We start from the raw sequence: 14219 nt of genomic DNA, 5'->3' as shown, positions 1-14219 counted from the left end.
TACTGGACATACTGTGTACTGTGCTTTGAGATCCATGGATTGAAAACAGCCTGTTAAAGCTAGATGTTACTATTAAAGGCATGGAACTTATTCCCCATTCTCTTGAGTTCTTGACACACACAGAGCACATGAGGGAAAAGAAAAACTTCCTTTGGGATGAGAATGCCAGAGGCATCAGCTTTGGTGTTACACTGTTCTAACAAAACAGCACAGTGTTAATACTTTCCCTATGAAGGTAATTCTAAGTGATCCCCAGCAGGAGGCCCAAAGGAGCTGCCAGAAGCAGAGGTGGCCCGAGAGAGGCTGCTTTCACTAATAAAGGATGTGAGAATCCAGAGCAGGAGACATTAAGGATTTGTGTCATGCAGACTGGCATGCTGAGTAGCAGGAGAGAAACCCATCCCAACAGCAACATGCAGCTCTCTCTCCTAGAACCGAGGGGACAAGACTGACTGTGAGAGCAGACCTGTCACCGTCGATGGAGAGGTTGCTGCTTCATGCTGAAAATTAAAGGTGAGTGAGACCAGTCACAGGGAAAACCTTCAATCATTCCTCTTGGTCAGTGTCTTCACCCACTGGAGCTTTGCCTGAGTAAGGACTTAGAATGTGATAATGATTTATCGCTAGAGAAACTGCTGAAAGACAAAGGAGATCTGTCTACCACCCCTCACTTCTCTCTCTTTAATAAGCCATTTATGTACCCTTCTAAGCTCTTAAACCTATCCCTATATCAAGCCTCTTCTACAGTCTCTTTCTGTCTTTTTATCTCTCCCTCTACCAAATCGCTTTCACATCCCTCCGTCTTTTTAATTAGACATCTATAAATCTCTGTTGAGTCCCTTACACATCTATCCACCTATCTCCTTAAACTTCTGAGAGTTCCCATAAAAAAAATGTCTATCCATCAATCACCTTACAAAACCCTCTATCTGTCTGTCTCCCTATTCTGGACATCACTTCACTTTCTCAGAAACCTTTCCCCACCTTTCTCCTCAATTTCTCAACTGTTTCTCAGCTGTTTACCCAGCCCTTCCTGTAGTGCAGATTCCTATGCGCCTGTTCACCCCAGACCTGTGAGTTGCTATGTATCTTCTGTTATGTGTCTTCTGCATGGATTTCAAAGGGACCGGAGAACACTCAGCATGTCCTGGGAGGGTCTGAGCACCACACAGGAAAGGGCTCTACATTTGAAATGCATGGAAACTGGAAATCCTTACAGATTAAGTAGTGGCACCAATGGGACAAATTTTCTCTGGTCATTTAATGCTCCATCTTAACTCTCAAGAGGAAGGGTAACCCAATGGTTAAGACACTAGCTCAGGGTCTCTCAAACTGGGGTCACCACTTGTGGAGGGAAAGCCCCTGGTGGGCCAGGCCGGTGTGTTTACCTGCCCTGTCCACAGGTCTGGCCGTTCTCGGCTCCCACTGGCCGCGGTTCACTGCTGCAGGCCAATGGGGGCTGCTAAAAGCGGCAGCCAATACATCCCTCGGCCTGCACCGCTTCCAGCAGCTCCTATTGGCCTGGAGCAGCGATCTGCGGTCAGTGGGAGCCGTGTTCGGCCGGACCTGCAGACAGGGTAGGTAAACACACCTGCCTAGCCCAACAGGGGCTTTCCCTATGCAAGCAGCGACCCCTGTCTGAGAAACCATGCACTAGCTAGTCATTTGGTTTCTATCTAGACTTGGGTTCTGTTCTCTGATCTACCACCACCTCTCTGTATAGCATTGAGCAAATCACCCTGGGCCAGAATTTTAAAGGTATTTTGATGCCTACTTGGATTTTCAAAGTAGCTACCTGTCTAGCACCCATTCAGATCAATGAGTTTTAGTTGCCTGGATGCCTTTGATAATCCCACTAAATCTCTAAATATCTTTAAATATCTGGCTCTGGCTGCTTTTTTGAAAATATGTTTTAGTCAAACACAAATAATTGAGTTCAGTGCAGGACTAGCTGGGGACATTCTTTGGTGTGGGTTATAGTGGATGTCAGATGAGAGCAACTAATGGTCCCTTTTAACCTGTAACTCCATGAACTGATGAATGATAGAAGTTGAGAACAGGTGCAGAAAAGTGAGAAATTCACTGTGTTGCCGCTCTATGGCTGGGATGGTGGGGAAAATCTGTCCATACCTCTGTGCAACTCCTGGGTGAGAAGTCGTTCCTCAGTTGGGAGGGAATATAAACCCTGATCTTCATTGGCACACTCAATTTATAATGAATCAGATAAAGGGAAACTTCAGCATTGTACAGCAAACTCCTTCACAAATCAGTACTTTTTCTTAATCACTAGTTGCAGCACATGGAGAATGGAGAAAGCAGAAGGGGAAAATCATACGTCTATCACAGAATTCATCCTGCTGGGATTCGGGAATCTCGCTGAACTGCAAATTCTGTTCTTCTTGCTGTTTCTAGGGATCTACATAGTCACCATGGCTGCGAACATGCTCATTGTAGCACTAGTTGTGGCTGATCAGCACCTTCACACGCCCATGTACTTCTTCCTGGGGAACTTGTCCTGCTTGGAAATCTGCTACACCTCCACCATACTGCCCAGGCTGCTGGCCAGTCTCCTGACAGGGGACAGAACCATCTCTGTTACAGGCTGCATGGTTCAGTTTTATTGGTTTGGTTTCCTAGCAACTGGTGAATGTTATATGTTAGCTGTGATGTCTTATGATCGGTACTTAGCGATATGTAAACCTCTGCGCTATGCAACACTTATGAATGGCAGGTTCTGTATGCAGCTAGCAGCTGGATCTTGGCTAATTTCACTCATTTTTCTATCCATATTAATATCTTTTATGTCACAATTAGCCTTCTGTGGCCCCAATGAAATTGATCATTTCTTCTGTGATCTCACCCCACTCACTAAACTCTCCTGCAGTGACACTTCTCTGGTTACCCTAGCGACCCTCATTTTCTCTTCCATAGACATCATTCTTCCATTTCCTTTGACTCTAACATCTTATGTTTATATCATCTCCACCATCCTGAGAATCCCTTCCAACAGTGGGAAGCAAAAGGCCTTTTCCACCTGCTCCTCCCATCTTATTGTGGTGACAGTTTTCTATGGGACCCTGATAACTGTCTACATGTTACCAAACACCGGGGCCCTGAGAGCCCCAAATAAAGTGTTTTCATTCTTTTATACTGTCTTAACACCCCTGATCAATCCCCTCATCTACAGCCTGAAAAACAAAGAGGTCAACAAAGCCCTGAGGAGAGATCTGCCAAAATGTAGGTTATTCATATGAATTCAGAGAAATTAGTTGAAATGGGAATAAATCACTAGTCAGAAGGGAACTATCTGAGTCAGTCTTTCTCAAGCTGTGATCCACAGACCCTTGGGGTCTGTGAGGGTATCCCAGGGGGTCTGTGGGCCCCACTTATCAACTCCTTCCCCTCTGCCCAGCACCTCCTGCATACCAGGAAAGAGCTGTTTAGTTGCATTGGGATTTGGTTCCTACTTTTCCTATGCTGCTTTGAAAATCCCTGCCTCTATCATTATGGCTTTGTTTACATTAACCATCAGTTGAGTTTCAGAGTTTTCAAAGAAGAATTGAGGAACAAGTCTAACTTCCACTGAGTTCAAGGGAAAGGTTCCCATTGACCTTAAAGGGATCTGCATTAGGCTACTCTTCCTGTGTGTATCACAGCCTTTCCCAGAACAAAACAAATGATCTAAAAAATTACCAGCTGTCATGACCGGGAACTTTTCAGTATTTAGTGGCAATAAAATGGGTTTTCTTTTTTTCCGTTTTCCTCTTGAATGTTTTTAAATAATTCTTCAGACATGTTCAGAATACTTGTAAGGTAGTTTGAGATATAATCATAAGAATGTTCTATTTTGGATTTATTAGATTTCCCCATTAATTCTTCCAGTCTTATAAAAATGTTCTGAAAGTCTCACATTAAACAAAGGCAGGGGACTGTTTAGGATAACTCATGCATGATATATATCTCCATCATCTTTAATCCCCTCAAGTATATATATAATATATATTGCTGTAAAAGTTACTGGTAGCCCCCCTTAATAGCTTACAAGTAGCTAGTAGGGGGAAGCAGAAGCCTCACGTATACAGTAACCTGAACTTTTGAACTCTCTCCTTTCTTCAGCCTCAAAGCAGAGAAAACTTACTTCAAACCAGTTTTTACTGAACAGATAACAGAACCGTGAGGTTTGACACCTACCAATCAAGTGTTAACACGCAAAGGACTTTGTCTAAAAGTATATAAAAGACTTGTGAAATTTGTATGGAATAGGGTTTTTGTACTAAAGTAAAAGGCTCTCCTTTTTTCTGCAGAATAAAGCATCTTTTCCTTATTCCTGTCAGGCTCTCAGCTAGGCAAACCCGATATTTCGTTAACAGTTTCTGGCAACCTAGATGGGACTCTCCTAGCTCGGGCATCGGACTCCAGATGGCTGCGGCGAATTTGGAGCGGCTCCACCAGGGTGTTTAGCCTCTCTTCCTCGCTTCACCATGGCCCCTGGGGTTCATGCTCCGATAAAGTGAGCCCAAATAGGATAAGGAAATGCTATCTGGTTCTGGTTCGCTATCTGGTTCCGGTTCTGTCTGTTTAACTGGTTACTGTTGTTTTTCTGCTCTGTATACATTTGGGCATTAGGTGTGTGGGCGGAACCGAACCTCTCGTTCGTAATTCCTCAGGGTGGAAGTCATTGTGTGCGATGAAGCTCTGAGGTCGAATTGAGATCCTTCTGTCTAGTCCCCTGTAGCAGTCAGTGTAATAGAAGTGGAAAATCCTGGTTTAGACCATAATTCCCTCTGCTCTCTGTGTAATTCTCTGTTTGAGTGTCAGAAGACAGATTGGTGGGTCTCTGCGTGAACCCTCTAAAGATAGCCCTTTGGATTATATGTTAAGTAAATGGCCTTTACCTAATGTTCAGAAAGGAATGTCAAAGAGGAATCATTTATTCTTGTCTTCTGGACTCTGGAGCTGCCCTCTCCACTGTTACTGTCAAGCTGAAGAAGGGCAGACCTCTGTTTTTTGTCTTTCAGATAACACTGGTCTACAATTTTTGAGAAGTCGTCTGCTTCAGAGATAAAATGTGATATTTATTATGTATTTTGATGTGCTGAATTCGACTATGACAATTAAAACAACTGATTGGCTACTGTGTCTAAGATATTTAAGTTTTTACATTTTATGTCTATGTATATTGTGTAGATAGTAGAGTTTTAATCATAAATTGTAAACCTAGGTCTTTTCATGTGTTTATGGTTGCTTTACATGATAATATTTCACCTGACCTGTTTATGTAACACTTTAAAAATCAGCAAAGGGTTATATAAATAAAATTTATTATGAAACAAAAGGCAAAAAACTATTATGTACATAGTTTAGTCCTATTCAGTGTCTACTCAGCGCTTCCTGGCTTGTGTGTTGTATTCATTAAATGGAGCATCACTTGTCACTGTCCAGCAACAGTCTGCAAGCACTGATGGGCTCCATTTGCCCTGATAGCCTGCCAGGAGATTCCACTGCTGTAATCTGGAGCCCAACAGCTCTGCCTTACTCTTAGGTAGTTCCAAATCCCTGACAAAGTCATTCAGTTCACCTTGTGTTATGAGGTGTGGTTCAGAGGAGGAGGATGGGAGAAAATGTGGGTCCTGTGACACTGATGGCTCAGGACCAGAAGTTTCATCCTCTTCCTCTTCCTCGTCTGACTCAAGTGAGAATGATTCTAGTGCATCAGAAACCGGCAGTCCTTCTCTGTGGGGTACTGGGAGTATAGCTGATGAAATGTTTGGATAATGCACAGCCCAATTTTTCTTCTTTGACACACCTTTCCCAACTGGAGGCACCATGCAGAAGTAACAATTGCTGGTATGATCTGTTGGCTCTCTCCAAATCATTGGCACTGCAAAAGGCATAGATTTCCTTTTCCTCTTCAACCACTGGCGAAGATTTGTTGCACAAGTCTTGCAGCATATGTGTGTGGCCCACCTCTTGTCCTGATCTCCAATTTTGCAGCCAAAAGAAAGGTGATAGGCTTTCTTAACCATAGTGGTTAGACTGCACTTTTGTGATGCAAAAGTCACTTCACCACAAACATAGCAGAAGTTATCTGCACTGTTCACACAAGTACGAGGCATCTCTGCTCACTTTGGCTAAACAGAAATGTGTCCCTTTGCAAAATCAAACACTGACAAATAAGAGAGCACGACACTGTATGATTTCTAGTGCTGATATAAGGCAATTTGTTCAGCAGAGTGATGTAAGCTTTGTTATGTTTGCATCATCCATGACTTCTAGGAATAACGTGATGCAATTCATATCATGTATGATGCAATACCAGCTTCAGATTGCATCATTCATTGTTCTGCCTAAAAAGCAAGTACTGTCCAAACCCAGTCATAGATTTATTCATAGATCCAGTCAAAGATGTATTTTAGTCATTTCTGGTTTAAATTGAGATCCTTTCCCTTTATAACACACTTATGCTCTGCCATTCCCAAGTCAAGGGTCGTATATATTGACTCAATAGCATATCTTGAAAACTAGAGACAATCAACAATTTTAAGCGTCATGTTTGTTCTCAGTGACCCAGAATTAGTAAAGTTGGACTATATTTATTTCAGAAGCATTTTGGCTGTAGAGCAGTGTAATCAGAGAAAACTGATGCCAGCTGAACAGCATTCAATGTACCATGCATTTACTGGCACAATAGGAATTGTTTTGTGTTCTATGTTCTGTCTTGTGGTGTTTGTCTCGTGGCCAGAATTGTTTTTAGTGTTTTCATGGGATGGTCTGGTTTGGAATCAGGCAGAGAGGTTGGATTGGAATGCAGATGCTTGTTTTGTTCAACTTGGAGTACAAAGTGTTTGGATAAATCAGGAAAATGTGATATACTAAAGTCTAACACATTTGCTTAAGTAAGAAAAAGAAACTTCATTGGCCAAATCTTTTAACACTCCCCATACATTGTACATGGGATCCTTCTGGTTACCTCAGATTTCTAGCCAGAGGGCTGGGGATGGTGGGAAGCTATTGGACTAGAGGTTATATTAAGTGAACTCCTCAAAGTGGGTGTGCTTGTCCTGGCTTGTTGCTCCAAAGCTCTGTAATAACGTTATTTTAGTGGAAGGGTATATGTGGCATACATTAAATAAGACTAATGTACTGTATAATGGAAATGTTTATGTGTTCATTGTTGGGGAAAAAAGTGTATCAGTAAAGAGTGGAAGTATCCTTTGTAGGTTAAAAGAAGCCAAGAAGAGAAGAAGGAAAAAGAACAGAATGAATTAACTGGAAAAAAATAGCTAGTATGCTCAGGCTAAAGATAAGACACTGACTCCATTCAAGGACATTGCTCACAGCTAAGACTTGGCTGACAGTCAAGAAAAGGAGGGGGCTTGAATGTGCCCAAAAAGCTATGAGATCTGCAAAACACTGCCAGGCACTAATGAAATGTGTTAGGTTTCTTTTCTCACAGGTAAAGAAGCACTACCCAAAGACCCTAGCAGCCCTGCCACTATTTGGAATCAGGAGGCAAGTTCTATGTAAAGGTCCACCAACGAGAGACTGCTTTGGCTCCATGCTGAAAAGGCCCTTATTAATTCCTGCTGACTACCAGCACCGCTGTGAAGTGCCAAAGACTGACTGCCTGGACCCATGATTCTCACTGAAAAAAAGACCCCTTCACCTCAGGAGGATTCTCCTACTGATGATTAGCCTATTTCTCCTTCTGTGCCTTCTGGACAGCAGGGAAAAAGGATAAAGCGAAGTGCTAGTAACCTCTCCCTTGTCCCTTAATAGACATACTATGCCTTTTCTAGAAGAATCAAAGCCATTACAGGGTGATGTACCAGTAACCTCTCCCCATAGGATGCTGAACCACGACTGTTTAGGAAAAGAAGAAGGAACACTCACTCCACTGAAATTGCCAAAGTCTAGGAATTCCTGACTAAAAAGGACATTAAGAACTGACTCTGGTGAAGAAACAAAGAATTATACACTGGCAGGAAAAATTGTGGGACCCTGCTTGAGAATGTGGTATTGATTGGATTTTGGGGTTTATTCTACAGGCTGTGCCCTGTGTTCTTGATAAATCCTTCAGCAGGAATTGCTCTTCCTAATTGGATTTCTGCCACTGGAAATTTTACTTGTATTGAAACCATTCCAGCGATTAATAATATAACCTGTATCTTATTGCAATTCAAAGGCAAATTCACATGCTTCAAAATATATATCAGGTTGAAAAGTATGCCTTTCATACAGCTTTTAGAGTGTCTATTTTATGTACTAAGTATGATGTATTGTGCTTTATAACTAAAACTGTACAACAACTCCATCATATTATTGCTATGGAAATGTTATTGCTTGTATTGTTGTTAGTTAGCTTAGGATCATGTCCTTGTTGTAAAAGACATAATAATAGTAATACCTTTCTTGTCCATGCTAATCATGCATTGTTACTGCATCCAATCAAAACCCCTAAGGTTGAAATATCTAATGTAGAATCTGAAATCCATGGCTTAATGCAAATAGAAGTTTGAAAATATCTGTTGTACGAGAAGTACAAAAGGGGGGAGTGTGGAAGTAGAGAATGAACTGATAGGGATTTGTAGGAGATCTTAATGCATGACAGTCTTTGTTAGCCAAAGTTAGGCTAGCTGTAACCCTAATAACGTGAGATTTGTAGAAGCAAGCATTGTGCAAGGCGAGTGAAAAAGAACTGTGTGAGAAGTTGTTTTGACCTTGTGTAGATAGACTGGCATCTCTTCAGTGAGAAAAACAAGATATCAGGATGACCTATGTATAAACAAAATGCTGCTGTTGGTTTCCATGCTGTGTCTCTTGATCACAACTTTAGTTTTGAGGACTTTCTCCCAGACCTTGGGTCATGGTTTACTGGCCTCTTCCGTACAATTGTTAAATGGATTATTTTCTTTCTGTTTTTCCTATGTATTGTTTGGGTAGTAATGCAATGTGCAAAATGTCTGTGTAATACTGTAACCAAAGGCTCTGCTGTCCGTATGAAAACCCAGTACCTGTCTCTTCAGCTTGATTGTAAATTACATAATGGGCCTGACAATCTGGGCCAGATTGTCAGGCCCAAAGAGGGGACTGTAAAAGTTACTGGTAGCCCCCCTTAATAGCTTACAAGCAGCCAGTAGGGGGAAGCAGAAGCCTCACGTATACAGTAATCTGAACTTTAGAACTCTCTCTTTTCTTCTGCCTCAAAGCAGAGAAAACTTGCTTCAAACCAGTTTTTACTGAACAGATAACAGAACCATGAGGTTTGACACTTAACAATCAAGTGTTAACACACAAGGGTCTTTGTCTAAAAGTGTATAAAAGGCTTGTGAAATTTGTATGGAATAGGGTCTTCGTACTAAAGTAAAATGCTCTCCTTTTTTCTGTAGAATAAAGCATCTTTTCCTTATCCCTGTCAGTCTGTTATTGGCTCTCAGCTAGGCAAACTCGATATTTTGGTAACATTGCTAATAGAAAAATTTTAAAAAAATCAGGATTTTTTCCAAAAAACTGAAAATCCTGTCTGAAAAATGCTGGATTTAAGTGGGCTCTGGTACAAACTACTGATTCACTATGTGTAATCTCTTCAGAATCTACTTTTCCTGCAGAAAATCAAACCAGCGAACAAATGACCAACCAACCCAGTAAAAATAAGTTATGTATTCAGTTATTATATAATAGATTTTTCCCCCTTCTCACTTTCCCCCAGTCCATTTTAAATAATCGTTTGACCTTGTCAGAAGCCTATTGCTTTGGTGACAGCCTGTTGTCTGTGTTCCTTGGATTCTCCATTAGTCTTTGCAAAATATCCCAAATTGTCAAGATACCCTTGGCTTACAAGCCCAGTGCTCTAATGCTTAAGCTATGGAGAGTTTATGTGACCCAACATGTCTTACACTGTGCTCCAGAGAGTAAGGCACAGGGCTAGAAATCAGAACACTTGTTTTCTCTTGTTTATTCTGATCTCAAGTGGGGTTTCAGCCAAGCCATTGGCCTCTCTTTTCTCAACTCCTCCTTTTTCTATTTCAGTTGGAAATGTTGTGGGACAGGGAGTTTATCTCCTTTTGTATTCAGCACCCAGTACAATGGGGATCCCATGTCTATTTGAGTCCTTAAGGAGTCACCATAGTCAATTATAACACCCCTTGTGCTTTTGGTTATTGCTGCAGAGGCTGACTAGGACATAACCTTGGGAGGTGGTGGAATCTCCATTGTTAGAGATTGTTAAGGTCAGGCTTGGCAAAGCCCTGGCTGGGATGATTTAGTTGGGGTAGTTCCTGCTTTGAGCAGGGAGTTGGACTAGATGACCTGCTGAGGTCTTTTCCAACTCTAATCTTCTATGATTCTATGATTCTATAGTATTTAACAATATAAAATGACTTTGCCTTGTATTCCCAAAACCCCAATCAAATCTCCACACAGAAAAAGAGAATTAACATAATTGAAAAAATCAATAGCAAAATCTCCACCTCAAAGCAGATGGCTTCATCCGCACTGCACCCCAAAAAAGAGGGAAGATACAGAGTCTGCATTAAATATAAAGGTATTTTGCTGTTAATGTCAATTTTATGTTGAATATTCTCAGATGATACAGTGATGGGCAGCAATACAAATCCATGCGACACATATGGAAATCTGTGAACGTTAATAGACAAAGGCTCTCAGTCTGTCTGGTCCAGCAGCCACAGCGATACACTTTGACTGAGGAAGCCTGGAAGCTGTACCCAGCTATGCCAATGTCCTGTTTCACAATCCTTTGGGAATCACTTCCTTTCCCTGTGCCTCAGTTTCCAGATCTGTAAAATGGGGATAAAGATACTGGCCATGTGGTATAAAGTGCTTTGAGATCTATGGATGGCAAATGGTCTGTTAGAGCCTGATGTTATTACTAAAGGGATAGAAATGTATTTCCCATTCTCTGGGGCTCTTGGCACAGACACAGCACATATGGGGAGAGGGGAGATTTCCTCTGGGATTCGAATATTCATGGCATCAGCTTTGGTGTTTCACTGTTTTAACCAACAGCACAGTGTTAATTCCATTATGACAGTAATTGTGAAAGATAACCAGCAGCAGGGCCCCAGGGAGATCCCAGCAGCAGGAAGGGCCAGGGGGAGGCTGCTGTACCTGATAAACCCTGCAGGGATCCAGAGCCAGAGTCATACAAGGACTTGAGTGAGGCCAACAATCATGCTGGGCTACAGGAGAGAGAGACATCCCTCCACAACATATAAATATCTCCTGAGCAGAGGACAAGTCTGACTGTGAGACCAAGCCCAGTCACCGTCGATGGAGACGTCGCTGCTTCATGCTCAGGATTAAAAGTGAATGTTACCAGACTCAGGCCAAACCCTCAAGCTCTTCCTCAGACTTTACCTCACTAAGAAGAACACTCTTAGTAGACAGGGTCCTCACCTCCTGGCAACTTTGCCTAAATGATGACTTAAGCGTCTCATCATGATAGTGCTAGAGAAATGAATGAAACACAAAGATCTATGTGTTAAGCTCCTTCTCTCTCTTTCTCTCTCTCTCTCTCTCTCCAATCTACTGAGACAATTACTCATCCCTCTATCTGTCTACTTATTTATCAGTTCATCTCTCTTTTGAGTTCTTTACAGATCTATCTAACCTTTGAACAAGTACCTGTCTCTGTGACCAAAACCTCGCTCTAGCCGCCCTTCTCCTTACACATCCCTCTATCAATATATTCTTCTTTTATCTGCTCTCTTTCTGTCTGTCTTGCTTTCTATCTGGTGGCCCATTATTTTCTAAGGATTCACCTGTCCCGCCCAGTCCTGGGAGATGCTACATGTCTCTTGTTGAGAATCTTCTCCATGGATTACAATGGGAGTTGAAGCTGCTCAGCATTTCCTGTGAGGTGCTGAGCACTACAGATGAAAGGGGTTCATATTAGAAATGCACTGAATGGAGCTTGGCATTCCTTACAGATTAGGAAGCAGTGACACCTGGATAAAAAACTTTTAGTACTGACCACTCTGTGCCCAATTGTTAAAGGTATTTAGGTGCTAAATGAGTTGGAAGCTAGGCCCTGGCTGCTTTTGAAAATTGCACTAGGCACAAAATCTGGCTCTTTCACTCTCTGCCTCAGCTCTCCATCCATAAAATGTGGATAACAGCATTGCTGTACCTCACAGAGATATTATGAGGTGTGCTGCTGTAATGGGATTATCTAAGAACCTTATAAGAGTACACGTTCGTTTCTTCCCTCCACTATATCCCTTTAGAGCTCCTGATGTTACTGAACAGACAGAGTGGCCCAGTGTACTAAGTTACTGCTGCACTTTTTTCTACACAGAGCTGGTCTGCAGCTCCACCCCAACAGACTCAGGACAGTCAAGCAACTGCTGAGAGCTAATAATTAGTTGCCAGTTTTTACAGCTCCTTGAAGGACCTAATCCCATGGGATCACCATGAACACATATAGCCAGGAATTACTCAGTAACCTTTAATAGTTGATCAGTAACGAATAGTTCACAATTCATGACCGATAATAAGAGGACTTAGTGTTCCTTGATCGGTCACTGAAGCAATAAGAGTGAGAAGAGTCTGCATGTGTGCCTGGTTGGGGGGTTTCCTTTGTGCTTTGGGCAGGAACCTCTACACAGTCTCTTGTTTTCTGTGCTGCTGATCAGCATCCTGCCCTCATTCCAGGCACTAGCTGGATACAATCACATTCATGTCCTAGAGTGTCTGTCTGTAGGACCGTATCCCCCAGCAAATAAGTTTAGGAGTCACAGGTGAAAGAGCAACTCAGAATAAGCTCCCCCTATGATGCCATGGCTAAAAGAGTGGATGTGATTGTTGGATGGATAAATAGAGGAATAGGAGCAGGAAAGTGTAATCACCTCTCTCTACAGCACTGGTGAAACAGGCAATGCAATACTGCATTCAGTTCTGGGGTCCACATTTTAAGAAGAATGTTGCAAGATCACAGATGATTGTAACTCAAAGAGAAACAAAAATGATGCCGGGCTGGAGAAAATGCATCAAAGTGAGAAACAGTTCAAAGAGCCCAACTCTTTTTCTTATCAAAAACAAGGCTGAGAGCTGACTTGATTACAGGGAATAGGGAGAAAGGAGCAGGTACTAAATGGCCCTTGAAACTGATGGACAAAGGAAGGACAAAACCCAACAGCTGGAAGTTAAAGTCAGACGAACCTAAATGAGAAATAAACACACATCCTTAAAAGTGCAGGTGACTATCCTGTGGGACAAAGTACCAAGGTCAGTGGTGGATTCCCTGTCTCTTGATGCTGTCCAATCAAGACGGAGGGTCAGATTTTTAAAGGTATCGAGATGGCAAACACCCATTGAAGCTGTTACTCCTTGGGAGCCTAGATTCTTTTAAATTACTACTAAGTGGCTAAATAGCCTTAAAGATCTGGCCCTGGATGCTTTTCTAGAAGATCTTCTTTAGCCAAACACAAGTTATTGTGTTTAATGTGGGGGAAACTGGGGGAAACCATGATGTGTGTTATACAGAATCTAATAGCCCTTTGAGATCTTAAAATCTATTAATGCATACATGAAAAAAGCCAAAAACCTATGGACAAGGGCTGAAAGTGATCAGTTAACTGTGTTATTGCTTTATTGGGCAGGTGTGTGTGTGTTTAGGAGGGGGAATTCTCTTTCTAAAACTCTGTGCAAAGTTGGAATGTGACACAGGTTTTTGTTTGTTTGTTTGTTTGACTATGAGAGAATAAAACCCAATTGATGGTGTGAATTATTATGGAATCAAAGGGACGGAAATCCACCCAGCTTCATTGTACAGCATCCGTCCTAACTAATTATTACTTTTTCTCCATCACTAGATATGTCACATGGAGACAGGAGAAAGAGAAAATCAAACATCTGTCACAGAATTCATCCTGCTGGGTTTCAGGAACCTCCTTGAACTGCGCATTCTTTTCTTCCTGCTGTTTCTAGTGATCTACATAGTCACCATGACTGCGAACATCCTCATTGTGGTAGTAGTTGTGGCTGATCAGCACCTGCACACACCCATGTACTTCTTTCTGGGAAATTTGTCCTGCTTGGAGACCTGCTACACCTCCACCATACTGCCCAGGCTGCTGGCCAGTCTTCGGACTGGAAACAGGACCATTTCTGTCACGCACTGCATCAAACAATTATACTGCTTTGCTCTGCTACTGAACATGGAATGTTATCTGCTAGCTGTGATGTCTTTTGATCGCTAC

This window comes from Gopherus flavomarginatus, chromosome 11, assembly GCF_025201925.1.
Source record: "Gopherus flavomarginatus isolate rGopFla2 chromosome 11, rGopFla2.mat.asm, whole genome shotgun sequence".
In the NCBI taxonomy this organism is placed as follows: domain Eukaryota; kingdom Metazoa; phylum Chordata; order Testudines; family Testudinidae; genus Gopherus; species Gopherus flavomarginatus.
This window is presented reverse-complemented; position numbering follows the sequence as displayed.